Source organism: Staurois parvus, unplaced genomic scaffold (genome assembly GCF_062004578.1).
Source record: "Staurois parvus isolate SC_StPar_1 unplaced genomic scaffold, SC_StPar_1.0 ptg000187l, whole genome shotgun sequence".
Taxonomy (NCBI): domain Eukaryota; kingdom Metazoa; phylum Chordata; class Amphibia; order Anura; family Ranidae; genus Staurois; species Staurois parvus.
Window position 1 is genome coordinate 5,901,439 of NW_028317983.1, and position 26,634 is coordinate 5,928,072.

A 26,634-nucleotide genomic window follows, 5' to 3' on the forward strand; every position below is an offset into this window, starting at 1 on the left:
ACTCCTCGTTCTACTACGTCCAATGACCAACAGGTGTAAGGGGAGCCCTCTCATCAATTATGCCTCCACCAGGTAATACTCTGCATCTGCTTTGCAGCTCCACACTACTGCATTGCTTCACTGCTCCTCCTTAGAGTAAATCAGCCAACTCACTTAAAGCAATGCACCCCCTATGTGGCTGATATTTCAACAGCTGAAAAGTGGCTGGATTAAATACTGAGATCCTCCAGTAGTTAACTTTCAAAAAGGGTTAGCGACCATAATGATTTCCATATTTCGGTGAAGGGGGTTTGGGTGAAATATTGGCAATTATTGGGAGGTTTGTAATAAGAAAAGCAATTTAAAACCCTGCAGGACATGCCGAGGATCTGACCTTGAGAGAGTAAGAGGATGTAGAGGTAAATCACTCTAAAAAAAAAAGCCCCTAATGGCAGTAAAACCCCAAGAAGGGTTCAAACCATCACCCACGAAATCCAAAACCAAAAAATAGTTTTAAACTCTGTGAAAAGTTCGTCTAAATCTACTAATTCATCTAACACTACCCTCCCCAGACAATGCTGCTGTCTAAGGGTGTCTTGGTTTCTCCTCCATGGATTAACCTCCTAGTGGTATGATTATTTCAGATTTTTGGTGCTGAAAGCGGTACCATTATTTTGCATGGAAATATGTCGTTTTTTTATTGTAGGCCTGTAATTTTTAGGAATAACTCACTGAAATCTGTACGAACAAGAGTCTAGTAAACATCCCGGGTATGATAAAATTTGAACCACAAAATCATAAATTATAATTTATTAAATAATCATAAAAAATAATAATATAATAATATTACATTTAATTCAATAATATAATCAAACCAAAAACACTGAAATTTGAAATATAGCGCCAAGTTCGCACATCGCTGAGCAAAGTCGCAGAATTGTTTTCAGTGTCTGATGATGAATTTCCCCACGAATCATTATCACTCAATTCTGCAAGTGGTTCTGATTTACTATCGCTGTTCTCTAGCTGATCTAAACCCACTTTTGACCTAAAGGGACGCTTTTTGGACGCCATGGACTTTTCTAAGTTTCCAGGCAGAAAGAACATTCAAAATGCAGGCAGGGGACAGGACAGAGCACTCGGGACAAAATGTATGTGAAATGGTTTGAAACAGCAATGTTTTACTATGTAAAATCGTTTTGAAAAAAATGACTTTTTTTTACATTTTCAAATTTCCCGCCGCCGGCGGTGCCCGTACGTCCCGACGTCACAGGGACCGGAACACAGGAGCCGGATGCCGGCATCAGCCGGAGGAGATGGCCGGGGACGCTGCAGGGGACACATCGCGGGAGCGAAGGACAACGTAAGTGCTGCAGGGACTCCCTGAGCAACGCTGCATGGTAAGCCCGAGTGTAGCTCGGGGTTACCACTTTTGGTACAGACATTTTACCCCGAGCTACACTCGGGAATACTGTTAGGGAGGTTAAATACTGAGATCCTCTAGTAGTTAACGTTCAAAAATGGTTAGTGACCATAATGATTTTCATATTCCGGCGAAGGGGGTATGGGTGTAATATTGGCAATTATTGGGTGGTTTGTAATCAGAAAGGCAATTTAAAACCCTGAGTGACAAGGACATGCGTGTCTTGGTTTCTCCTCCATAGATAGAGAAGCCAGCCTAAAAAAGAAAAATAAAGGAACAAACTAAAATCAGAAAATGAATGCAGCCATGACATCTAAGGATTGGTAAGCTTACAGTGGTCATTACAGGTGAGCTTATAATAAATCTGACCTGTAGGTAAAACGATTATCTCCTAAATGTGCACCATTTAGGAAATATTTGCTCTTCATTTAATCTGGCAAATGCACTCTGAAGGAACGCCACCATACCTGTGCCGTTCCTTCAGAGCTGTGTGCTGTGGCCTGGGACTCCTGTGCACATGCGCGGGAGTGACGTCATCGCGGCCCGGCCTATCAGAATGCTGGAGCTCGTGAACCCAGAAGGAAGACGGGTGAAGATGGAAGCTTCTACAGCAGTGACAGAACACCACTGGAGGGCTTCATTTTAAGATAGCACAGTGGCTCAATGGTTAGCACTTCTGCCTGGCAGTACTAAGGCTGTTGGTTCGAATCCCAACCATGGCACCACCTGCCTGGAGTTTGCATGTTCTCCCTGTGCCTGCATGGGTTTCCTCCGGGTAAACCGGTTTTCTCCAACACTCCAAAAGACATGCTGGTAGGTGAATTGGCTCCTGTCTAAATTGTCCCTAGTATGTGTATGTATGAATGTGAGTTAGGGACCTTAGATTGTACGCCCCTTGAGGGTTAGGAACTGATGTGAATGTACAATATATATGTAAAGCGCTGAGTAAATTGATGACATTATATAAGTACCTGAAATAAATAAGTAATGTTTTACATAGTGTGCCAGTATGCAATACATACTAGAACATTATGACATTACCTTGCAGGGGACTTTTTTTTTTGTCTCATAGCTGATCTCCTCCATGCCTCATATCAGTTTGGTTGCCCTTCTCTGTACTTTCTCCAGTTCCCCAATGTTCTTTTTGTGAATTGGTGCCCAAAACTGAACTGCATATTCCAGATGAGGTCTTACTAATGATTTGTACCGGGGGAAATGATATCTCTCTCTCTGGAGACTATACCACTTTTAATACAAGAGAGGACTTTGCTCGCTTTAGAAACCGCAGCTTGGCATTGCATGCCATTATTAAGCTTGTGATCTACCAGAACCCCCAGATCCTTCTCCACCATTGATTCCCCCAGTTGTACCCCCCCCAGTATGTATGATGCATGGTTATTCTTAGCCTATATATATATATATATATATATAAGGGAGACAGTACAATTTCAATACATTTCAGTACAGAAGGCTTGCTCGTAGAGCTTACAATCTAAAGGCCACTAAATGTAAAGAGCTTTACAGAAGAAAGTATACAGCATGGAGAAATCTGCCAGTTCTTAAGATGTAACTAAAGGCAATTTATTTATTTTTTTATTTCTGGATAGAGTGAAGAGGGATTAGAGCACCTGTACTTTTTATTGCTGTCTGTGGCCCCGATGGGGAGATTCACCCTCTCTGCTTGTCCTGCTTACTGTTATCACCAAAAATCCCAAATTTTCAGGTTAACACAACAACACTAACAGAGGACAAATATTCCAAATGGAACAGTAGTTCTGGTGACAACCAAGGTTTTCCTCACTTTTGAAGGATTTCCTCTCACTTCCTGTTTTGGCTATGGGACAGGAAGTGAAGGGAAATCTCTCCTATAGAGGGCAAAAAAAAAGGAAAAAAACTGTCAGGGATGATAACCCTCCCTTACTCTATCCAAAGTGAAAAAAAAAAGTTTTGCCTATAGTTCTACTTTAACTTTTACAAGTCACCATCTCTCGCTGTACAAACACTAAGCTCATCAGCAGCTCACAATTGAGATAATGCAGCTTACAGTGTCAGCGAGAAATAACTGGAAATAACAGACAAATGCTCATTCCACTGAATAATCTTCTACTGTATTCCTGAATTTCCTCCTACAGTAACTTACTCTATGAGCTGCTATAGAGTTTTTTCTTTTATTAAGATTTCAATCTATAAAATTTCTAGTTCAGCACATTTTTGGTAGTTTGTTTATTTCTACCGGAATGACTGTGCAAGGGTGTCTTAAATTGCCTTTCCTTCAGGCTGTCAGAAAAAATATAGATTCGGTGAGTCAGATGATTTGTAAGAATACACTGAGAAGTTGGTTGGATTATTATTATTATTATTATACAGTATTTATAAAGCACCAACAGTTCGCTCAGCGCTGTACATTACAATGGGAGACTATACATGAGACAGTACAATAACAATGCAATGTGATACACGAGGGGTTCGAGGGCCCTGCTCCTTGGAGTTTACAATCTAGGAGGGAGTGGATAGCGGTACGGGAGGAAAAGCTGTGGGGGATGGGGTGGTAGGAAGAGTGGAGATCGGCAGTTAGCAGAGGGTGGGGTAGGCTTCCCTGAAGAGGTGGGTTTTTAGGGTGCGCCTAACGGAGAGGAGAGTGGGTGACAGTCTAATGTATTGGGGTAGGGAGTTCCAGAGGATGGGTGATGCCCTGGAGAAGTCCTGGAGGCGAGCATGGGAGGAGGAGACCAGGGAACTAGAGAGAAGGAGGTCTTGTGAAGAGCAGAGTGTGCGTTTTGGGTGGTATTTGGATATTAGATCGGTGATGTAGTTTGGGGCAGAATTATGGACAGCTTTGTACGTCAGTGTTAGCAGTCTGAATTTGATCTGTTGGGCAATCGGAAGCCAGTGGAGGGATTGGCAGAAGGGGGTGGCGGAAACGGAGCGGTTGGTAAGGTGGATGAGTCTGGCTGCCGTATTCAGGATCGACTGAAGCTGGGATAGCCTGTTGTGAGGCAGGCCAGTGAGGAGGGAGTTGCAGTAATCGAGTCGTGATATGATGAGGGAGTGGATGAGCTGCTTAGTGGTTTCTGGGGTTAGGAATGGGCGTATTTTGACGATTGTTGCGGAGGTGGAGTCTGCATGAGTTTGTTAGTGATTGGACTTGGGGCTGGAAGGATAGATTGGAGTCTAGTATGACACCAAGTACTCTGGCTTGCGGGGTGGGCTTGATGGTGGCATTGTTGGACGTGATGGAGAAGTCAGTGGGGGGGGGGTGCGCTGGCTAGGGGGGAAGACTAGGAGCTCGGTTTTGGAGAGGTTCAGTTTAAGGAAGTGGAGCGACATCCAATCTGATATGTCGTTCAGTAGGCTAGTGATTCGAGCGGAGGCTGAAGGGGTGAGGCAAGGAGTCGAGAGAGAGGTTTGCTTGTCGGCGGCATAGAGGTGGTAGTTGAAGCCGTGTAAATGGCAGCAGGGAGATGGGTCTACGGTTGTTCGGGTCGGCGGGGTCCAGGGAGGGCTTTTTAAGTATGGAAGTGATGTGTGCGTGCTTCAGAGGGGAGGGGAATGCGCCAGAAGAGAGGGAGAGATTAAAGAGGGAGCGTAGGATGGAGGAGGAGGGAGATCATAAGAGTTGTGAGGGGACAGGGTCGAGGGGGCAGGTGGTGAGGCGGGCTTCAGAGAAGACCTTGGTGACCTCCTCAGTGGTGGTGGGGTCGAAGGACTGCACACAGGGTTAACCAGGACAGAAAATGGGGAGGGGCATTTACTAAAACTGGAGGGTGTAAAATCTGGTGCAGCTCTGCAGAGGAACCAATCAGCTTCCAGGATTTATTGTCAGAAGTTGAAGGTGGAAGCTGATTGGCTGCCATGCACAGATGCACCAGATTCTCAGTGATCCAGCCTTAGTAAATTCCCCCCATATAGACCGAATTTTTTAATATGTATAATTTGCAGATTTTGTGTGATTTGCCTGGTTTTCAAACTGACTGCTTCATCACCAACTCCCACCATACCATATTTATTTTCAATACTATTCAGTTACAATAAAATGGAACTAAATCTAAAGCGGTAAAAAAGGCACAAATGCTCCCCTATGCTCCAATGGTCCGACACCTGTGAGGTTCCTCACCAGCGCTGGCATCTTCTCCCCAGCTTTCTTCAGGGCTGGTCTTTGTCCGTCTTGATTGGCCAGTGCAGGATGATCTCCGTATCGTGCATGTGCATGTGACGTTGATGTATCGACCCCAGGGACAGAATTGAAATGAGTGGCTCGTCTTTGTGACTTTAACCCCAAGTATAGCAAGCAGGCAAAAGATGTCATGGGGAGTGTGCCAGAATATAAACTGAGCTTCACATGCAGGAGATGCACCAGATTTTGTACTCTCCAGTTTTATTAATTAACCTCCATTGCATGTCTTTTCTGCAGTAAAAAGCCTGCCTATTCACAAATTTTAATTTCTGCCTTTAGTTCCACTTTAACTAGTGAAAAACTGTGAGCTGGCAGCTTTTTATTAACCTCCCTGGCGGTATGATTATTTCAGATTTTTGGTGCTGAAAGTGGTACCATTTTTTTGCATGGAAATATGTAGTTTTTTATTGTAGGCTGTAATTTTTAGGAATAACTCACTGAAATCTGTCCGAACAAGAGTCTATTAAACATCCCGGGTATGATAAAACTTGAAACACGAAATCATAAATTATAATTTAATTAATAATCATAAATAATAATACATTTAATTCAATAATATAATCAAACCAAAAACACTGAAATTTGAAATACAGAGGCAAATTCGCACATCGCTGAGCAAAGTCGCAAAATCGTTTTCAGTGTCTGATGACGAATTTCCCCACAAATCATCACTCAATTCTGCAAGTGGTTCTGATTTACTATCGCTGTTTTCTAGCCGGTCTAAAACCACTTTTGATGTAAAGGGATGCTTTTTGGACGCCATGGACTTTTCTAAGTTTCCAGGCAGAAAGAACAGTCAAAATGTAGGCAGGGCGCAGGACAAAGCACTCGGGACAAAATGTATGTGAAATGCATTGAAACAGCAATGTTTTACTATATAATAATCATTTTTAAAAAAATGAAATTTCAAATTTTCCACCAGTTACGGCGCCCGTACGTCCCGACGTCACAGGGACCGGAACACGGAAGCCGGATGCTGGCATCGGCCGGAGGAGATGGCCGGGGACGCTGCAGGGGACACATCGCGGGAGCGAAGGACAAGGTAAGCTCTGCAGGGACTCCCTGAGCAACGCCGCATGGTAAGCCCGAGTGTAGATCGGGGTTACCGCTCTTGGTACTCAAATTTTACCCCGAGCTACACTCGGGAATACCGCCAGGGAGGTTAAACATGCGGTGTCTCTTCTGCATCAATAACCACCTACCTGTCTGCCTGCAGTTTCTGTTGAATGTACACTCCCGGCAGACCCCGGCTGTGCTGGAATGACTGATTCCCATGCACATGTGCAGGGTGATGTCATTCCTCCACTGGCCAATCAAGAGGCTGACAACCCAACATCTGGAAGGAGCCAGGGAGAGAATCACAGCAGCCAGCAAGGGACGCATCATTGGAAGGTGGAGGTGAGTATTTTTGAGGGTTTGGCTTACCGAAACTAAACCTTTTCTTTAACTGTTTCCAAAAACAGTTTTATTCAAGACAAGTTGCCTGTGCTCTCAACCAAAATGTCAAGCCATCAAATGGCTGGTGTCATAACTGATCACATGTGCACCACCATGGCAATTGCAAATGAAAAAGAGGCTAAGATGGGAGCTTCCTTGGCTGCAAAGGATAAGAAAGTTTAGTTCTGCTTTAAGTTCCAGAGCTTATTATTATTATTTCAGGTACTTATATAGCGCCGTTAATTTACTCAGCGCTTTACATATATATTGTACATTCACATCAGTCCCTAACCCTCAAGGGGTGTACAATCTAAGGTCCCTAACTTACATTCATACATACACATACTAGGGACAATTTAGACAGGAGACAATTAACCTACCAGCATGTCTTTGGAGTGTGGGAGGAAACTGGAGTACCCAGAGGAAACCTACGCAGGCACAGGGAGAACATGCAAATTCCATGCAGGTGGTGCCGTAGTTGAGATTCGAACCAACAACCCTAGTACTGCCAGGCTTAAATCATATACAGTGGGGATCGAAAGTTTGGGCACCCCAGCTAAAAATTTGTATTAATGTGCATAAAGAAGCCAAGGAAAGATGGAAAAATCTCCGAAAGGCATCAAATTACAGATTAGACATTCTTATAATATGTCAACAAAAGTTAGATTTTATTTCCATCATTTACACTTTCAAAATAACGAAAACAAAAAAATGGCGTCTGCAAAAGTTTGGGCACCCTGCAGAGTTAATATCTTGTACTGCCCCCTTTGGCAAGTATCACAGCTTGTAAACGCTTTTTGTAGCCAGCCAAGAGTCTTTCAATTCTTGTTTGAGGTATCTTTGCCCATTCTTCCATACAAAAGTCTTCCAATTCTTTGAGATTTCTGGGCTGTCTGTCACGCACTGCTCTTTTAAGGTCTATCCATAGATTTTCAATTATGTTGAGGTCAGGAGATTGTGAAGGCCATGGCAAAACCTTCAGTTTACGCCTCTTGATGTAATCCACCGTGGATTTCTAGGTGTGTTTAGGATCATTATCCATTTGTAGAAGCCATCCTCTCTTTAACTTCAGCTTTTTCACAGATGGCATCAAGTTACCATCCAAAATTTGCTGAAATTTTATTGAATCCATTTTTCCTTCTACTCGTGAGATGTTCCCTGTGCCACTGGCTGCAACACAACCCCAAAGCATGATTGATCCAACCCCATGCTTAACAGTTGGACAGAGGTTCTTTTCATTAAATTCTGTGCCCCTTCTTCTCCAAACGTACCTTTGCTCATTCCGGCCAAAAATTTCAATTTTAACCTCATCGGTCCACAGAACTTGTTTCCAAAATGCATCAGGCTTGTCTATATGTTCATTTGCAAAGTTCAAACGATGATTTTTGTGGTGAGGACGTAGAAGAGGTTTTCTTCTGATGACTCTTCCATGAAGACCATATTTGTACAAGTATCTCTTTATAGTGGAATAGTGTACCACAACTCCAGTGTCTGCCAGATCTTTCTGGAGGGATCGTGCAGTCAAACGTGGGTTTTGAATTGTTTTTCTCACAATCCTGCAAGCTGTTCTGTCTGATATTTTTCTTGGTCTTCCAGATCTTGCTTTAACTTCCACTGTTCCTGATGACTGCCATTTCTTAATTATATTCCAAACAGAGGATATTGACATTTGAAAACGCTTTGCTATCTTCTTATAGCCTTCTCCAGCTTTGTGAGCGTCAACTATTTTCAGTTTCAGTTTTCTAGACAACTGCTTAGAAGAACCCATGGTGCTGATTGTTGGGGCAAGGTCAGATGAGTCTGGGCATTTAAAACCTTTGAGATTGACATCATCTGGTCTTCCCAGATGAAGATTGAGAACAATCCATGACACTGGCAGGACTCAGCTTGGCAAAGGGGGTAGTGCATGCTATAAATTCTGCAGGGTGCCCAAACTTTTGCAGACACCATTTTTTTGTTTTCTGTTATTTTGAAAGTGTAAATGATGGAAATAAAATCTAAGTTTTGTTGACATATTATAAGAATGTCTAATCTGTAATTTGATGCCTTTTGGAGATTTTTCCATCTTTCCTTGGCTTCTTTATGCACATTAATACTCATTTTTAGCTGGGGTGCCCAAACTTTCGATCCCCACTGTAGTTACATATAGGTACATGTGACAGGAGTCACTTTGGGTGGGGGGCCCATGGAACACAGCTCACTTTGGAGAGGTGGGAAGACCCCTGTCTCAGCTCCCCATATCCCTATTATGTGTAAGTCACCCTGTGCCTGTTAGGGGTACAGGGTGATCTGTGCTAATATTGGGGTGGGGGTTGTTCATTGTTTGGTGATATGTGGTTGCATCCCATTGTTCTATTGTCTGTCTGGTTTGGGAGCAAATTATTATGGGATGTATGTGTTTATATGTATTAGCTTAGTGGGGGGGGGGGGGGGTGTCTCCAGCAGCCCTCCCTCCTGATGAGACTGTCTGCTGGTGTGAAGTTTGAATGCCTGTGTGTCTCTTGTTACTAAATGTAGATTGCCCTGCCTTGTGACATTATGCAGGGAGGGGGGATTTGTCCCCTGAGTGTCTATATCTTGTATCTGTGTTCTAATAAACTAGTCTATTTCCTGGTTTTACTTCAAGAGTGGTGTCTGTTGTCGGTGTTCAGACGGGGTAATGATAGTCTAACAGAAGTACCCAAGTGCAGTCGGGGTCCGGTTCCATTACAGTACATAGTTGGTAAGGTTGAACAAAGACAATAGTCCATCCAGTTCAATGTGTGTAGGTGTGTGTGTGTGCTCATGTCAAAATTCATATCCTTTATCCCTGTATATTGTGTTCACTAATATGCCCATCTAAGAGTTTACTGAAACTATCAATACTTCCCACTGACACCACCAATTGTGGAAGTGAGTTTCTCATCCTTACCACCCTAACAGTGAAAACAACCCCCTACACAGTTTGAGGCTAAATTGCTTCTCTTCTAATTTCATTGAGTGGCCTGTGTCTTCTTATACTCCCTGACACAGAATATTTTATTCCCTATAGTAGAATCACCATTGAGGTATTTGTAAGTCGCTATCATATCTCCCCACCAATCAGCAAGTGGTTAATTTAGGCTCACTGGCTGTTTAAATTGCACAGCGGCAGAACCAGAGAAAATTAATTGTTCTGTTCCACAGGGCTGTTATACAAGAGGCCATCAGTGAATTGTGTGGGCTCCAGTACTTGGGTGCCCTATTTGTAGCCATCAGTAATGTGTATTTAATGGTGATGTAAAGGCTTTGCTCCGCAGGAAGGAATCTGCCTTTTATTACCTGGCTGATGAAGCCGACAGATGCCTCAGGACCATTTCACACAAGTAAACAGACCAGAAGGCATCTCCCGGCATCAAGAGCTGTGCTGATTACCTGTTACCATGGAAACTCCGGATCTGGGATGTGTGCAAGTGACGGACCCCTCCTGTATGTGTAATTTCCTTAACACACTTTGCTTAAAGTGTTACTAAACCTAGAACAATAAAATTAGTCTGTATATACAGTACAGCTTGCTTGTTATACTCACTGTGGAACCTAAGGGGTTAATCCTCCACATTGTGTAAAAAGGCTGTTTGATCCTGCCTTCTCTGCTCCTCCTCTTGTTCAAATGTCCACATTTTATCTCCTGATAAGACAGACTGAACCGTAGCCATTCTGCACATGCTCAATTTGGTGTGTATTGCTAGAGAGGTTTTTTTTTTCTTGGGAGAGTGCATGTGATCAGCACAGGGCCAATCAGCACTGTCCAGACAGAGGTCATGGGTCCTGCATACTCCTGCTTTTTTTAAGCACTGATCAGTGTATTGGTGTCACTGGGGATGTCAGTGACACCAAGTCAGTTCCCCCCAGTGTCAGAATGACTGCTGCAGTCCCGCTATAAGTCTCTGATCGCTGCCATTACTAGTAAAAAAAAAAATCACAGTATATATACTACCATTTGTAAACGCTATAACTTTCACATAAACCAATTCATTTACACGTATTGAGATTTTTTTTTTTAGCAAAGACATGGAGCAGAATACATATTGGCTTAAATCTATGAATTTTTTTTACTAGACATGTTTAACCTTCTTAGCGGTATTCCCGAGTGTAGCTCGGGGTAAAGTTTCCACAAGGAAACACAGTAGGGACTTGCCCAGCACCCTTCTTTGTGAATTTGTTAGTGACTTCCGTAAAGTCCGTCTAACACTGCCCACTCCAGACAAAGCTGCTATCCAGCTGATATCTGTGCTTAGTTATGAGTACTTGCTTAAAAAATGCACACTGGCTTTTGAACACTCAGAATGTAGATGATCAAATCTAGATGACACCGGACATTACTTAATAAGAAGCTAACACTAAATCTAAAGGGCTCCCTTCCTGAGGAACCGTGGGTCTTCCATCTCCTACCAGCTGGCTTTGACGTCACCTCTGGGAACACACCTAAATTATTAATGTTTTCATGTGCAGAAGCAGAGAATCCTCCATGGCCAACCTCCCCCTTATTTATGAGCGCACTCTGAGGGGGGTTTAAAGGTAAAAGTGTGGAAAATCTCTGTTACAACTGACTCCCCTTTGGATGGACCACACATCCTATTAGCTCCAATGATGAACTCTTCCTTATGTGGGTTATATTATGGAGTAACGAATGAAGGGGAGAGAACAATGTCCCTGGACAACTTGCCAGCCAGCTTGTCAACAACCTAATTAACCTGTCTAACAGTATGCGTTTATAACAGGGGATTAGTTAGCACACATCTGCAAATACATATGTAAGCCACAGAGCCACGTCATGGCACCCTGATAATCTGTGGTCTTAACTCTACAATTTGAGAGCCCCCATAGTAGAGGCACATGTACAGTTGTGTTCAAAATAATAGCAGTCAGACATCACTAACCTGATCAATCACTGTTTTTGGTAGAAATTATATCTCTACATGGCAAATAATTTACTAGCAGGTGTAGTAGAGTAATAGAAATCCAACAGACCCAACAGTCATGACATGCATGCTGCTGATTCTGTGTAATTGAATCACTAATTGAAAGGGGCGAAAAACTACCATTCGAATGGATAGAATAGCCAAAATGGCAAGGACTCAGCCAACAATCAGCTCCAGGAAGATGAAGGAAGGTGTAAAGTTCCCTGTGAGTACTGTTACAATTAGAAGACGCCTATGTGAAGCCAAGCTATCTGCAAGAAGCCCCCGCAAAGTCCCACTGTTGAAAAAAAGATGTGTGCTGAAGAGGTTACAATCTGCCAAAGAGCACATTGACTGGCCTAAAGAGAAATGGCGCAACATTTTGTGGACTGATGAAAGTAAAATTGTTCTTTTTGGGTCTAGTGGCCGGAGACAGTTTGTCAGACGACCCCCAAACACTGAATTCAAGCCACAGTACACTGTGCAGACAGTGAAGCATGATGGTGCAAGCATCATGATATGGGGATGTTTCTCATACTACGGTATTGGGCCTATTTATCGCATACCAGGGATCATGGATTTGAATACATCAGAATACTTGAAGAGGTCATGCTGCTTTATGCTGAAGAGGAAATGCCCTTGAAATGGGTGTTCCAACAAGACAACGACCCCAAACACACCAGTAAACGTGCAACATCTTGGTTCCAGACCAACAAGATTGACGTTATGGAGTGGCCAGCCCAATCCCCGGATCTTAATCCAATAGAAAACTTGTGGGGTGACATCAAAAATGTAGTTTCTGAGGCAAAACCAAGAAATAGAGAAGAACTGTGGAATGTAGTCCAATCATCCTGGGCTGGAATACCTGTTCACAGGTGGCAGAAGTTGGGTGACTCCATGCAACACAGATGTACAGCAGTTCTCAGAAACAGTGCTTATACAACTAATTATTCATTAAGTGATTCAAAGGAAAGCAAAATCTTCAAACATTTTTCAGTTTATATAGTGAATGTTTGAGTTTGTAAAGAAGAATACAAACACTGCGATTTTTTTGAACCGTTTAATATTCACTTTTCTTCAATTTTTTTAGAGGAACAACACAAATTTGATATACTTTTCTTCATGTTTTGATTTGGAATAGAATGTGTCGTGTTCCCAATGCATTTGTGTGTATGGAAATAAAAGCTATTAGAAGGATTTTGAGCTTTATTCACTTTTTTCAACACACAGCTATTATTTTGAACACAACTGTATTTAATGGATAGATCAGGGGCAGGTGGACCTGAGGGAGCCCACCCTTCTTAAAGGCAAAGGAGTGCACAGGACCCCTAGCATATAGCACAGTGGCAGCCAGGGTGTCCTAGTGCACCCACGTACCTAAACTCCAACATGCAAATAAAAATGGCCACCGCCCAAGTCTATAACTGGCTTATATAGCAAGGACACATAAACAGGCATCGCATAACGAATGAAGGGGAGAGAACAATGTTCCTGGACAACTTGCCAGCCAGCTTGCCAACAACCAAATTAACCTGTCTAACAGTATAGAGTAACCATGGCAGGTTCTCATGCCCACCTGGCTTGGTCTGATTATTGGTGTTGGGTTCATTGCTCACTTTTTAAGAGAGTGCGATCTTCTGTTACTTCTATGACACTCCTAGATGGATCCTTCTAATCAATGAGCTGTTTCTGATAACTAGACTATGTAAGCATTCTTGAGAATCGAATTCTAAGTCACGTGTTTGTCATATTGGACCAATATGACAGCAGTATTTCCGTTTGTAACCCTTATTTCTAATACTATGATTACAATATAAGCTGGCTTGTTTGTGCGTATTATAAGCTATTTCAGTGTCTTGCATGTAATATTTGCTGTTCAGTATTAATTTTTTTTTGTTATGTAAGCATCAATAAAATGTTAATAATTTTTTTTTCTATACAATTGTGTATTTATCAATCCTTAGCCCAGGTTCACATCAATGCGACTAGTCATGTGGCTTGAGAGTTCAAAGTCACATGACAAGTCACACCCCATTTCCAGCAATGAAACCATTCAAATCGGTGCGACATAAGTCACAGCAACTTTGCAAAAGGTTCATGCAATATTTGAGTGCGACTTCATTGCAACTTGCATTGACATCTGTTAAATGAAGTAGCACAGAGTGTTAGCAAGCCGCAATAAAGTTGCACTGAATAGTTGGCTTTGAAGCACAACTTCAAAGCCGCATTGGTGTGAACCAGGGCTTAATGTCACAGTTCAAGCTCCATTATTTTCACCATTTCCTCAGCCTTCTGATTTAAGTATTTGAATGTGCGCATTTGCACATGTCTGTGTGAATGTATATATAAATATATATATATGTGTGTGTGTGTTTATTTACTGTATGGATATGCTTTTAGAATTGTTTAAACATGTCCTGTATGTATATATGTATGTATTTTGATTTATATATTTGAAAGACAAAGCCCCCAACTGGAGATATCTCTGTTCAGGTCTTCCCGGTAACATGAGAATGGCAACTATGAATTCATACAAATATCTCTTTTTTATTTCATTTTATAAAAAACTAAGCAAGTTGATGAGACACAGCATTTAAAACCATTTACAATCATCTTCCCGGCAGCGCATGGATGCATGGCCCTTAATTCTTTGTAAATCACTTTGCCACATGTAAGCAAGATCTTCATAAATATATTCCTTTTGCATATGTATTAGTTCAAATTCATAGATATCCCAAGGCAATGTATTAATGCAGCTGCCTTAGCAACAAGCTGTGCAAACCGGATTCACTTACATTAGCTACTATGGCTCAAGTAATTGGAGGGCATTATCACAGATAGAAATGTATTCCTTATATTGTAAATCCATAAAATTTGATGGGACACTTTTTATCAGGTGGCTGTACATACAGTATATGTCTCAATGATGGTTCTGGTAAATGGGATAAATAACCCAGGTGTATATAATGAAAGATACTATATACAGTGCTTATGCATATGGGTCACACCTCATGTAAATTTAAATCACTCCTATACATGGGCTAAAGTCCCCCTATATAACACACCCAATAAATGGGATGGGGTTGTTGGGCAGTGCAAGATCCCACCTAATTAAGGCATTTTGTCCAAGGCTCCAACATGTAATGCTGGTATTGAGCCAAAATATGCTCCTGATTACTCAGCAAAAGAGTCTCACTATCTCATCTTCTTAAACCTCCAATTCACACCATCCATAGAAAGATGGCCATTACTCCTCTCATTCTTGGTAATTACCAGCTGTAAAGCAAGGGCTCACCTGGATGTAGTAGTGGACAACCTACCTTTATTGGGCAGCACAGAAGCAAGGTGGTTAGCACCTCTGCTTAGCAGAACTAGGGATAAAACACAGTACCATCACAGTGCTTTCCATAAAAACATATTTTTTTTTATTTAAACTATTAACATTACACTCACATGTACAAGTGCCCTAGTCCAGTGCACAGCAGAGATCAACTTGTGTGTACATCCCCTATGGGATAACGATGATCTGCATTGCTTCGACTCCTGTGCCCGATCTCTCTTGAGTTTGTGAAATGACATCAGCAATCTCCACCCTATGCGTTTCGTCACTAACCTTATGACTTCTTCAGGGAAACATGTGAGTGGTTGCAATTAGCTGCGAGAGCTGGCAACTTCCCATTACTTTCAATGGGGCTGCTTCCCATGGCAAATTGCAGGAAGCCTGCTGAGGTTCTCACATCTAATTGTGGTGCAAGTACATAGAGAAATAAAGAGTGAACTACTGACAGGTGTATTGCAGATCTCTTAAAAATTAAATAAAGCCAAACAGTCTCTGTGGCAAATTCAAAGAAGCAATAACTCAGTTTAAACTATGGCAATCATAGAGTTAGCCAGGCCTTCCAGAGCTGATAGGAGTGCTGTGAACTGTAAAGCTCTGTCACCTGGACTTCTGAAGAAGAATACTATTACAAATTACATAGGCATGGTCTGCTGTTGTCAATATTAGGAAACCCACCCTGGAAAATGCTATGCAGCCAATGCTGGAGTGCATGTAGACATGAAATGGCTCCAAAGAGGCTGTAGGGCAAATGCCACATTGAGATCTAACAAAGGGTGAATAAAGAATAGGAAACAAGCATTGTATTTAAAACATGCCCTCCACAGCCATTCATAGGCATGAGAATTTCAGATAAAAATGCAGTGGCACTGGCAAAGAGCACCTGTCAGATACTAAAGCTTCACTAAAATCCACTGGGTGGGCTCTTGCTAAGATATGCAAGTGTACGCAGCATATTTGCACATTATGGCACACTAACTCCTAGTGTTCCCTGTTCCAGCAATGACAGATCCAGGCTCCAGGTACCCTTCTGACTGCTACCAACTTCCATCCTGCTTCTTCTGGATGTTCCATATCACCCTTCTAAGGCCATTGGCAGCCACTGATGATGTAACTCCTATACTACACTTGGCATTATACAGAGACAATTTATTTTTTTGTCAATAGAAAATTGATTGCATTGGCTAAACATTTTTCCAGAAATTGCCTTGTCCTGTTGAATGGTTGAAATCGAAAGGTGATGTTCATTTCAAGCGTGAAAATCATCAAGCCTGTATGTGAAAAGCCAGATGAGTCCTGCAGTTCTCAGGCCCTGTTGGAGTTGGAGATGAACTCTGACCGTAAAGCTCAACTAAGGGAATACAATAATACAGCAGAAAAAGAAACTGAAGTCAGGGGTGGTAGAAAAGCAATAATCATCTTCGTTTTGGTCCCTCAGCTGAAATCTTTCCAGAAGATCCAAGTTAGGTTGGTGTTTTGAGCATGAAAAGAAGTTCAGCGGCAACCACATTGTCTTCATTGTTCAGAGAAGGATTCTGCCCAAACCAACAAGAAAAAGCTGCACAAAAAACAAGCAGAAGCATCCTAGTAGCCATACTCTGACTACAGTACACAATGCCATCCTTGAAGATTTGGTGTATCCAAGTGAAATTGTGGGCAAGAGAATCCATGTGAAGTTTGATGGCAGTCAGCTTATTAAAGTCCATTTAGACAAGGTACAACAGAACGATGTTGAACACAAAGTTAAAACATGTTCTGGTGTCTACAAGAAACTCGCAGGCTAAGATATGATTTTTGAATTCCCAGAATTTCAGCTGTAAAGTACACATAAACTTGCCCTTTTCTATCAATAGTACCTACCTCTAACCAAGATTCAATTTTTGACATTTTCTCTATTTAACACAGTGGTTTTCACCCATTTTCAAATGCACTCTACCCATCAAAAATGTCATCAAACAAAATTTTCCCAACATCTGTTCTTCAACGGGAAAGTGCTTTCATACTATATTCATACCATTTCTCACTTACTTAATATAGGTTAGTTCTGAAATCTAATTTACCATTTTTCATTAATAAAATTAAATACATTTTTCTCATGCTGATGTATGAAAACAGTTTCATCACATTGGATGCAGGCTGGCAAATTAAGGAAAGGACATTTCTGTTATTTAACAAAATTTGCCCAAAACATACCTCCAAAGATTCATCCAAAGGTGAAAATGGCCGCTTCTGTGCTGATAAGATTCATCTTGCCAAGTTTCAAACTAACAATATTTGAATGAACAAGATTCTTATAGTAAATGTTATATTGTATAATACATAGGACAAATCCTATCAGAAATTGCTTGGTGAATCTTGTCAAATCTTCCTTGGGCAAATTTACCTGTTTTTCACTTGGCAAATTTCACAGGGAATCCTTGATAAAAATATCCTGTTGTTTAAAGGAAATATACATAGAAGGCATTGAAAGTATTGTAATACAGGGTTTAGCTGTAATGTTTGAACTATAATAAGAATGATGTGTAAAGTGCCATTATTCAGTCCCAACGCATTTCCATGGCAATCACCAGCGGTAATGACTCTGCGCTGTTCCCCAGAGTGAGATACATTCCATTACCCAGAATCCTCAGCAGGGACTCTGATTAGCTTCTGGTTCCCCATAGACAGACTAAATATCAGCACAGCTGAGCTTTGTGTCAAATCAAAGTGTCTGTTAAATTCTGAAGAGTTTGATATTACTTCTAGCCGCAGGTGTCGTCACAGAAAAATCTGCCTAGATATAGCCAATTTCCATAGTTCAGATATATCCGCAATTATCAGTGGGAAGTTATTCTCATGTATACCCTGGAACAAACAGTCAACAGAAGTGTTGATCATTTTAATACTGAAATTATATATATTGGGGTTGCATGTAGTTGACTATTGGAGCAAAACATTAATCAAAGTAATGGTAGTACCTAGCTGAATGACATTTACGAGCTGGTATTAAAAAGTTTCGAGACTAGTTTTGTAACACGCCAACAAATGGCAAGTCAGTGCACTGAAAGACATTGTCCTGTATACATCGGGAGCTGTGCAATTTGTGCTATTCTGACCACATGCATTACCACATCTGCTATTTCATCATGGACGGCCAGTTAAAACAAAGAGAAAATGTGAAATACTGTGTGAAACTGGGCAAATCTGCCACAGAGAGGTGTTTCGAGTTGCACACACGCTTCAAGAGTGGAAGAACTTCACTGGAAGACGACTAGAGATCAGGAAAACCTTCAACAAGCTCAACCCCCAGAAATGTATAAAAACATTTGGAAACTTGTGCATGATTATTGTCTGAGAACAATCCACAACATTGCTACCTTTGTCGGTGTGTCATATGGAACAGTACAGGACGGGGCGGACTGACCATTTGGGAACTCGGGCACTGCCCAAGGGCCCGAGGTCAGTAGTGGGCCCCATGAGATGCCCCTGGTACCTTTCATATGCTTTTTTGGGTGTGGTTTGAGTGTGGGTGAGGACACAGGGGCCCCATGGCTGCTGACCCAGGAGCAGAAGGAACACCTGTTCCAGCATGTTGTGGTGGTTTATGTAAGGATATATATTATTTATAAAGGGCGTGTCCCTTTCCCTTAGATGAAATATTACAGTGCCTCCAGCCGTTAAAATACGGCAAATATTTAATAAACCAATAATTTGGACACTTTGATAATTTGATCACCACTTATTATTATACCTTGAATTCTTTTAGCCAATATGATTTCGTACCATACACACAAAATTTGCCTTATAATAGATAAATATAAAAATTTATTTATGTACAAAAATTATATATATATTAACACAAAACGAAAAAGACTGGTGATAAATGAATATTGGTACACACAATCAAAGATATAACCTACCAATGTAAGACACACTAATCAAGTTTCTAACTAATTACATCAATTACAATTTTTAAATGATATGATTATTTATTAAATTTATTAATAATTAATAATTTCGAATATCTCAAAGGTTATATTCTCGCACGCCGTGGCCATAGGATTGCAAGAAGTAAGCCCTTGATATGTGATACTCTGGTTATTAATATTCAATAAATTATGAAATATGGAAAAATTTATAATATGGCAATAAACAATTTTTTTAACAGTAACACAGTATCTGACTACAGATCTCTAACTACCCAATATTGTTGTAATACACTAAGGTAATTTTTTATGATTCTACACAACAGAGAAAGTAATTAATACAAAATCAAATAAACATCTCACCACACCCGGACGTCAGACTAGGCAACTCTCCCGTGGATTTAGCTGGCAGTGGAACGCCTTTAGACTGATATATAGGGCAAGTGAAAGATTCTCAGTAGGGGAGAATGTAGGAGGTTATAAGATTAGAGGTTTAAAGTTTTAAGAAGTTTGAAAAGATGGAAGAGTAATTATTTCAGCAGAGATCTTCTTCAGATGTCAGGTCTTTCCATGAGGTCTTTATGAGGGTTCTCCCTTTTCTTAAAGCACATGGGCTTTTATATCCACTAGTCCATTGTTCTAAGATACCTTCCCACCAGGCTTCCTGATTGGCTAGTTGAGAAATGTGTGTACATAAGCTATTTCTCACCTGCCCGCCAGGTGGCGGTCATGTATCACAGAACAATGTGAGCATTTGAGATGACTCATACCTTGGGTGGAATCTTCAGGTAATTTCAGGAATAAAATATACGGCTCTTTCCAGATATAGCAGTGATCATACCTATGATATTCTAAATAGGGACCATGGAATATAGGTGTATATTCAGTTATTCCTACTTGAAATATCATCCTGTTTGTTTCCTGATAAGACATGTAACTAATGCTAGTTTATAATACATCTTACTTCCCATCATCTCAATACTCAAGTTAGTGATATATAGTTCCCATTGCTGAGTATTTAGTGGTGTTTAAAGTCTATGACATCTTATTTATAATCTGTTTTTGTAGTACATTTTTGTAATGATATACAGTGAACTTTTAGACTTAAATGTCCTGAATTTCACCCCTTTGTTTCAGAATCAACATTTTCTCTGTGTAGGGAAAAAACTCTCTATTTGCATGGCCCTTGTATTGGGCTCATGGTAAACAATTGTTAATGCTTTCACCCTTGGTGAACAATAGTATATGGTAATAGTTTCAGAGGTCTGTTGGTTCATCACACTCTACAAGGTTTGGGTAAGCTCTCAGACAATCAGTTTGGTTCCTCTATTGTCATGTCCAGACCTTGTATATGTTTACCTGCTTATTGAAGTCTGAATAATGGTGTTTGATCACCTGTAGAACTTTAAAATAGTATTGTCTCTAGGAGGAAAGAAAAACAATCCCTTCACCCATTACATTTCTCTAGCTAGATGGTTCAACCAAGACAAAATTAACTCTTAGCATTCGGCTATGCTGAGCTGTTTGCCATATAATATTATGTCTTGATAAAAGTCATATTTTTGAGACATGATTCAAAAGCCCACAACAAATCCCCCTTTGTTTGGGGTACAGGCACGTGTATAGGGGTGTCTGTGTCGCAAAACATGAGTGGGACTTTTGGTTAGAGTGATCGTTCGTCTTCTCCGGTGAAGTGAATGAAATAATAATAAAAAAAAAAATTTTTTTTTTTATAATAAAATGGCAGCGGTGATGCTGGTTGGTCCTCAACTTGACTCGGCGTCTTTAGATGGACACTTCCGATGACGATCCTGGTCTTGTGATGAGGCCGGCCTGGCCTGGCACATCCACCTTGGGGTCCATGGGTCCTCCGCACGACAGGTCTCTTAGACGGTCTCCTAGGCGGGTCTTTTCCTCTGGACTGGCCCTTGGTGGCCTGGGACATCAGGTTATCGTCTCCGGATCGATCTCTGGCATCTGGTCTTTCCCACAGGACATTATAGCTTCCTTCTAGGGTCCGGTCATTGACACCTCCGATCGCCGGTCTGGTCATAGTCTGGGCCTTCCTTTCTAAATTATTAAAATGAACAGTTTAAGTATGGGATATACATAAAATTATGTTACTGGATCCTGTAAGGCAAAAGATGAATTATATGTTTAAAGGAAATTTAATAATGATCTCAATATCTCCAGATAGGAATTGGTGAGTTCAGTCTTCCAACAACTGCAATTGAGACTTCGGATGGCAAGCACGTAATTGGTTGATGTGCACCCATCTATCACTGATTTCACCATACCGGGTAACCTGCAATTTATATGCGACCGGAGAGATTTTATCAATGATAGAGAACGGACCTTTCCAAGATGGAAGGAATTTCCGTTCCTTGATCTGGTCTCTTGCAAAGTTGTATAGATAGACCTTGTCACCAATCTCATATTCCTTCTTGGAGGTTTTGAGATCATAGTATGTCTTAGCACTAGTTGCAGCTCTTTCCAAATTTCGCTGGGCAAAGGCAAAAGCATATTGCAGATGTTTACGTAAATCCTCTATGTACTGGTGTGTGGTGGTAGCATTGATCAAATTTTGATCTGTAGTGCGATACAATAAGTGCTGGGGCAGTACCATCCGTCTACCTGTCATCAGTTCAAAAGATGACATTTTTGTAACTGTATTCGGAGTAGCCCTCAACGCCATCAGGACCAGCGGGAGTTTGACATCCCAATCTTTGCCTGTTTCCTTAACAAATTTCTTAAGGACATTAACGATGGTCTGATTGTATCGTTCTACACCACCACTAGAGGCTGGCCGATAGGCGATATGCAATTTCCTTTTAACCCCCAAAATTTTCCACAATTTGGCCATCACTTCGCTAGTGAAGTGCGATCCTCTATCAGACTCTATCCTCTGAGGTAAACCAAAACGTGAAAATACATGATTTATTAGCAATGCAGCACATGTCTCGGAGCTGTTATTTGGTGCTGGTATACATTCGACATACTTGGTGAATAAACATGTAACTGTTAACATATACCGATTTCCTCGTGAAGATTTTGTTACTGGCCCAATAAAATCCATCTGAAGGTCTGACCAAGGCATACATATCCCCCTCTTCTGGAGAGGTGCTCTGTGAGTTGGCTTGGTAGGTTGAAATTGGGGACATATTAGGCAACCTTGGCAGTATTCCTTCACATCACGTAACATATGAGGCCAGTAGGCATAATCCCGCAGGATCTCATACGTGATCTTCTCTCCACGATGACCGGAAGTGGGAGCATCATGGGCATGCTGTAGCATCAAACCTCTAAATTTAAGTGGGACGACCCATTGTTGTACGCCACCCTTTGAGGTTCGTATCAACAATCCCTGATATAAAGAGAATTGGGATTTGGATTTCATTAAGATACGTAAATCCTCCTTCCCACTACATACTTCCTTATTTATGGGATTTTGGTTGGGATCTTCTATATGACTATAAAACAAGCCAATTATTGGGTCTTCTTTTTGGGCAGTAATTAAATCCTCACTAGGAGAATCGTGACTCCACTGTAATGCATTCGGATCACCAGCTGTTCTGGCCTGTTGCCTGGTGACAGCTTCAACCTGTACGGTACCTAAAAATTGATCAATGTCTAACAGTTCACCGGTGATTGCCCCTTCCTTGGCTAGAGAATCGGCCAGATCGTTCCCTTCTTTCTCGGCACCTAGAACCTTGGAGTGGCCTTTGGTCTTCTTGAAGTGCAGGGTGAGATCATTGGACCTTACCAGTTCATCGATGTGACAAAAGAGCTTACCATGTTTCACGGGTTTGTGATTACTCTTGTTCATGTTGTTTCGCTTCCACCTAGGGAAATACTCCACAAAACTATTCCTGACATAATTGGAATCGGTTATGATGGCACACTCTCTGATGTTGAACTCTATAGCCATCTCAACTGCTCTAAGAATTGCAGTAAGTTCAGCAACCTGACTGCTTTTTGGTCCAAGTTTGTATCCCACAGAAATTGGGGTGACACCTTGGGTCCAAACGATTCCAATACCTGCCACTAGTTGGAGCTGTTCCCCATCCTTGTGATGAAAAGCACAACCATCCACATATACACACGGCAGCTGTTTACAGTATTCTTCATTGTAAACCTTGTAGGGAGAGAACAGTTGTTCTTCCAGAAAGTCAGTGTCCGGGCCCTCCATAGCAGGCGTAGTTGCGGAACAATCATGGAGCTCGGCTAGGCCCTGGGCTACTGGACTTTCCTTGTTCTGTTTGTACCGAATTTCAAGAGGCCACCCTTGCAAAGACAAAGTCCAAGCAGTGATGCGGCTATTAGACACATTTCCTCCCTTGATACGTTCACTCTTTAAATACTGTAAAGGCTGGTGTGCCGTTTCAACAATGATTCTCTCTCCCTGAATGTAACTGCGGAAATTCTGTAATGCCCACACGGTGGACAATAGAGCTTTTTCACAGTCACTGAACTTTACTTCAACCGGGGACAAAGTTTTACTGGCATAGGCAATCACCTTACTGACATCATCACGTTTCTGGTAAAGAACAGAACTCATACTTACCTGCGTAAACCCTGTCTCTAGATAGAAATTTTTACCCCCTTCGGGATATCCGAGACACGGAGCTTGTGTGAGACGTTCCTTTAATTCCTTCATGGCGTCCTCCTGTTTCTTACCCCACGACCATTCGACATCCTTCTTCAGTAGGTGAAGCAGTGGCTTGCTTATCTCGGCGTAATTATCAATAAACTTACGCGAGTAGTTTACCATACCTAGGAATGATCTCAATTCTTTAAGGTTAGTAGGGACTTTACAATTCAGAACCGCCTCAGCTTTCTTCTTTTGTGGGTTCAAACCTTCAGCAGTAACTTCATGGCCTAGGAAGTTTACCTTCGTGCGACACCACTGGGCTTTCTGTAAGGACAGTTTAACTCCTGCTGCTTTTAATTGGCCCAGGACATGCCGAAGTTCTGTAATGTGTTTGGCCATATCAGTACTTTTGATCAGGATATCGTCCACATATGCCAACGTCCCCCTTTCGAAGGCGTCTGGCATGGCCTTGTGCATGAACACAGCGAATTCATGTCTGGAATTTATGAATCCGAAAGGCATTCTCACCCAACAATATTGTCGATTCCCAAAACTGAAGGCCAGTTTGTATTGGTCTTCCTCACTCACCTTTATGGTCCAATACCCCTGTGCACAATCCAAGGCTGTGAAAACTTGGGATCCTTGGAGCTGGGCTAGACACTGGTCTATGTATGGGACAGGCCATCCTGACATGTACACACGTTTGTTTAGCTGACGGAGGTCAGCGCACAAACGCCATTGTCCATTGGGTTTTAAAATACCCAGGATCGGGTGGTTGTAGGAGCTGTGGATGGGCCTAATTATACCCCTTTCATGTAACTTCCTGATAATCTCAGCTAGAGATTCATAGGAAGCTAATGGTAACCTATACTGTCTTACGAATACTGGTGGGGCATCTGGATCTGTTTGGATCCTAGCGATGTGTAGGTCAGTAGTCCCACAATCGTAAGAATCCTTGGCAAAGATCTCTTGGAATTCAAGGAGAAGCTCTCGGAGCAATTGTCGGTCGAGATCACTGGCACACGCGTCGGCGAGGGCCACCATCTCTTCCACTAACTCCTTGAATCCAGGAAAGCTTTCCGGCTGACCTATCTCATATGCCTCTTCAAGTTTCGTGGTGAGGTCATTGGGTATGTGATGTGTGTGTGTGTTCTCCTGCCATCCAGGTTCTTTGGGGTACTCTTGTTCTTTGATTGGGTGATCAAAGACAATTGATGTCTCTTCGACTCGACAGGTGCCATCTTTAGAATCGAATGGATAAATGGACTCTATGGTGAAAATACCCTCTGGTAATGAATGGAATGTTTGTTCAATTAATTGTTCCTCCGACAAATATTCATCGGGGATGAGTCCAATCACCTGGTTAGTAACCCCAAAGGTATAATATTCAGTCTCTACCGCTAGACCAATAAGGGTCTCTTTGGGTAAGACGATGTCCTGATTGGACAGATTATGTATGTAAATGTACATCGGGGATTGATGTGTGTTGACTAGGGGCGTGTGTGTAATGTTCAGTCCCTCCCCCTGCATTTTATGGGAGAGGCATACCAATGCATCTGACCCCTTCAGTCTATGTCCCTTTTTAACTTGGATGGGGAGTATGAAGTTATTTATGCCCTTAGGAATTGTAATCTTTTGGGCTACCTGGACTTCAACAGCATAAGGCATCTGTTGCTGGGATTTTAAAGCTAAGTCCAGATTTTGGTATTTTTCGGGGTCCCCCTTTAGTCGACTCCATAAACAGTCATTAATTAGGTCGACTTGCATTGCAAAGCGATGTAATATATCGTTGCCAAAATAAATTTTAGTTTGGGGATTATCCAAGACTAGGAACACATGGGTGGCTGTTTTGTTTCCTACAGTGACGTTTAAGAGACACCTAGCCATTGAATTGTGATCATCAGAGTCATCAAGGGAATCTGAAATCCAATGACGCTGAGGTGTGGAGAAACGGATCATTTCCATTTCGGTCAGGTGTTTTATCAGCCCATGGCTTACAAAGCTGTGTTCCTGTCTCAAATCTAGTTTGGCATATTTTGACCTATTAAAACCATTTATCCGGATGGGGATAAACAAGTCGCTGTTAACCCTTTCAATACCTGTCAAGAATTGGGTATGATCTCCCCCTTTTCTTGGTTTATCCTCCTGATGAAAAGATATCGTAAGGATGTCATCTTGGAGGGAAATATCTTTTATTTTCTCTTGGGGAATTCTAAAAATGTGTTCCTCATCTCTTCTGATAGGGTTATGGTCATCAGGTTTGATAACCGTTATATCAGGAAGTTGGCTGTTCCTGAAATGGATTTCTAATGATCCAGGCCTTTCTTCCACCAGGTGGCAGTGTTGTCGGGAATGGGGAGTTTTAAGTTTCCCATATTTAATTGGGGTATTTACCTGTGACCACAGGACTTGGTTCACACAGTCAACTATGGTGTTCAGCCTTTTTAGGAAGTCCATTCCAATTATCATGTGGTGCTGGGATATGCTAGCAATGATGATGGGGTGTCTCAGTTCCTTATTACCCAGTTTCAGTTTAAGCCAGGCGGTACCCATGACTTGTAACGGGTCTCCACCTACACCAATCAATGAGCTGTCAAAACTTTTAAGTCTCGGCTTGGTGGGCATGACATTCGCCACTTTGTCAAAATGTTCCTGTGACATGATGGTTGCTTGGGATCCAGTGTCTATTAAGCCGACAATCGAAAGATCACTGGCATCCTGCACCTGCACCGTGGCATAATATCTCCCATCAGATTCAGTCAGCTCACACATGAAATTAGTGTGGTTGAAGATCTGTGGGCCCTTCAATAACATGTGGCTGGCTCTTATCTCACCGCATGTGGTGGACACATCACCCTTATCCTCCCTG

General features: G+C 41.8%; 1 pseudogene; it reads left to right on the forward strand.

Annotated features, from left to right (window-relative positions):
* Positions 1-16,509: 16,509 nt before the first annotated feature.
* On the forward strand, positions 16,510-17,089 carry LOC149462043 (small ribosomal subunit protein eS7 pseudogene; annotated as a pseudogene).
* The last annotated feature ends 9,545 nt before the right edge of the window (positions 17,090-26,634 follow it).